Here is a 3549-nt window from a genome sequence, read left to right as displayed (position 1 = left end):
CTGCGGACTCTTGTATCTTGAAAGGGGCCAGGCCCCTCTGGGTTCCCCGCGGCTGTGCACGGGGCTTGGTATTCTTGCTGTTTGCTTGCTGCTTTCGCGCACGCGTGCGTGTGTGTATGTGTGTTGTTCATTTTAAGTGTTGAAAAACACTTAAGTGTTGTTTTTAAGTGTTCATTTTAAGTGTTCATTTGACCCTTTTAGAGGTTCCAGAGAGTTCCAGAATGGGACAGAAGCCTTGGACACCACTTTTGCTAACTTCTCTGATTTCTCTAGGCGCTCACGAACAGCATATGGCTTTAACCCTAAAAAGCCTGGAGACTCCGCAATTTGTGTACCGGTGATTGGGCAGAAGGGGTCCCTGATTGGCCCCCCGCAAGGCTCGTTTTCCTTTCCCCTTTTATGTTTATGGGGAACCAGGACATCCCGATCAGACCCCTTATATTGATGTGTGGATTGACACTGCCACTGATAAGCCATTATATAGAAAAGCGTTTCTTCCTCCCCCAACAGAGAGGGCTCTTGTTTCCAAGACTTCAGGAAATGCTGCGGGACTGGAGAAATAAAAAATCGGTCCCCCTAAAACCGCAGCGGCGGAGCCCACCCCTCCTGCACTTCGGCTTTATCCCATTTTGCAGGACTCCGGGGCCGGGAGAGCCGGCTTCTGACCCTTTGGGGCCACCACCATGCTACCAGGTTCCCAGGGGGCTGAAGAGAGGGAAATACTAACAACCCCTTTCTGAGTCCCCACCACCACCACCACACTAGGGCTGGCACGTCTTACCAACCTCCCGATAAGGATCACTCGGCAGCAGCCATTCTCCCCTTAAGACAAGCAGCCGCAACACCTGGGGGAGAACCCCGAGTCCCTTTCTTGGTATATGTCCCCCTTTCCTCCAGTGATTTGTATAATTGGAAGCAACAAAATCCCTCCTTTTCTGACAAACCACAAGGTCTGATTTCTTTGCTAGAAACTGTTTTCCACACTCATCAGCCCACCTGGGACGATTGCCAGCAACTTCTCCAGGTGCCTTTCACATCAGAGGAAGGGGAGCGCATGCAGAGAGGCCCAGAACGCAGAAGGCAGTCGTTGGACCTGATGGGCAGCCAGCGGGCACTCCCCAATTGAGAGAAACTCTTTCCCACTGCACGACTGATGTGGGATCCAAACTCCTTGCAAGGCGGGCAAGCCTTGACCAGGTATCCTCAGTTTCTTTTGCAGGGCCTCCTCCGTGGAGCTGCCAGGAAACCTACGAATTTATCTAAGGTCAGCGAGACTTTACAGGCTCTTACAGGAGAATCTCTGGCTGCCTTTTCAGAGCGGCTGATGGAATCCTACAGGCTTTCTACCCCTATAGACCCGGAGGCCCCCAAGAACAGGAGGGCAATAAATATTGCATTTGTTACTCAGTCGGCCCCAGACATTAGAAAGAAATTGCAGAAGTTGGAAGGGTTTGAAGGGAAAAATCTTAGTGAACTGGTAGAAGTGGCTCAGCGGGTGGATAACAACAGAGATAACCCCACCACGACACAGACAAAAACTGGCTAAAATTTTAGTAACTGCCATGGGAGCCCCCAGAGGCTCAGGAAAGGGAAATCGTCACCCACTCATGGAGAGGCGGACCCGTGGGCACCACCGACCCCTGGGGAAGGATCAATGTGCCTACTGCAAAAACAGAAGGACATTGGAGAAATCAGTGCCCCGAAAATCCCAAGAGAGGTGGACAACCCACCACTAGAGAGGATGGGCCTCATCCTCACCTAGAAAAACCCAAGCGAGAGACCATCATGTTTGAAGAAGCTGAATGAAGGAGTCAGGGCTCTGTTTCACTTGGCCTCCCAGAGCCCAGGCTAACTCTCCAAGTAGGGGGCCAGCCAGTAAATTTCTTGGTGGACACAGGGGCCACCTTCTCAGTTTTGAAAAGACTACAGGCGCATTGTCAAGATAAAAGACTTGAATTACAAGGCCACAGGGAAGACCCAGGCTTACCCATGGACAACGGCTACAATAACAAGGGACAGTTACACACTCCTTCCTGGTAATGCCTGAGTGCCCCTATCCCCTAATTGGTCGGGACTTATTTTGGAAACTGGGGGCCACAATTGTTTTCTTGCCTGCTGAGATCACTTTAACCCTGAACCCGGAAAATGCCCCAGGTTTGCTCACTGTTCCGTTGTCAAAGGAATTTGTGTTTTATCAAGGAGCAGAAGAGACCTCCTCATCAAAGGAACTTCTTAGTAAATGGCTAAAAGACATTCCTTTTGTTTGGGCAGAGAACAACCCGCCAGGCCTTACCAAGCATCAGGTGCCTGTTGTAGTACAACTTCTGAGCTCAGCTACACCGGTGAGAGTCAAGCAGGACCCTAATCCATGGAAAGCAAAAGTAGGTATTGTTGTTCACATACGCAGACTAAAAAGGACAGGCATTTTGGTACCCTGCAAGTCCGCGTGGAATATTCCCCTGCTGCCCGTGCAGAAGCCGGGAACTGAGGACTTCCGGCCGGTGCAGGATCTCAGAGAGGTAAATGCGAGGGTAGAGACTGTTCACTCCACGTACCAAACCCTTATACCCTCCTGAGTACTATTCCACCAAACCGAGTTTGTTATACTGTTTCGAACTTAAAGGATGCTTTCTTCTCCACACCCTTGTTCCCTGTAAGTCGGCCTAGTAAAGGAGGAGCACCCCAAAACAACCTTGCTCCAGTATGCAGATGACCTCCTCCTAGTCTCTGACACCCTGGAGGAATGCAAAAGGGCTACCGAGGATCTGTCAATAGTCCTCAGTAAATTGGGGTACAGAGTATCTGCAAGAAAGGCTCAACTGTGTGTCAATAAAGCAGTATACCTAGACTACCAACTGGAGGAGGGAAAAAGAACCTTGTCCCACAGCCGCATTGAGGCGATCCTCAAAATCCCAGTACCCGAGACTAAAAGGAAGGTGCGAGAGTTCCTAGGAGCTGGGGGTTACCGTCGATTGTGAATTTTGGGATTTGCGGAAATAGCCAAACCCCTATATGCAAGCACTGGGGAAAAGGAAATTAAATGGACTGAGGTAGAACAGCAAGCCTTTGAATCCTTAAAAAAGGTGCTCATATCGGCACCCGTTCTTGCCCTTCCGAACATAGAAAAGCCTGTCCAGTTGTTCACACATGAGGCTGGAGGCATAGCAAAAGGAGTGCTAACTCAGAACTTGGGGCCATGGAAGCAACCTATGGCCTACCTTTCAAAGAAATTGGACTCTGTAGCTGCAGGATGGCCAAGCTGCATGTGAGCTGTGGCTGCCACCAACATCCTACTTAAAGCTAAGAAGCTTACACTTGGACAGAATGTTGCTGTGGTAGGGGACATATAGTTGAGACCCTCCTAAGAAGTCCCCCGAATGGTGGATCTCAAACTCCAGGTTATACAACCAATCCCCCTGAGGTAGTGGCCGTGACCATGCCGTCCCCAGTGTTACTGCTACAACCTGCCTACTCAGAGAATGATCTAAAGGTAAGCCAAGAGCTGGGCTGCCAGAAAGACTCCGAGCATCCAGGGTGGCTGCTCCACCC

The 3549-nt window shown here is 50.4% G+C and overlaps 1 protein-coding gene across 1 annotated transcript in view; it reads left to right on the top strand.

The window, feature by feature from the left end:
- LOC101660601 (60S ribosomal protein L7a-like) overlaps window positions 1-3549 on the top strand; it is a 7887-nt gene that overhangs the window by 810 nt on the left and 3528 nt on the right.

This window comes from Echinops telfairi, unplaced genomic scaffold, assembly GCF_000313985.2.
Source record: "Echinops telfairi isolate 266 unplaced genomic scaffold, ASM31398v2 ScPeMD7_7463;HRSCAF=8501, whole genome shotgun sequence".
NCBI lineage: Eukaryota > Metazoa > Chordata > Mammalia > Afrosoricida > Tenrecidae > Echinops > Echinops telfairi.
The sequence above is the reverse complement of the archived record's forward strand: the minus strand, read 5'-3'. Positions and strand labels throughout refer to the sequence as shown.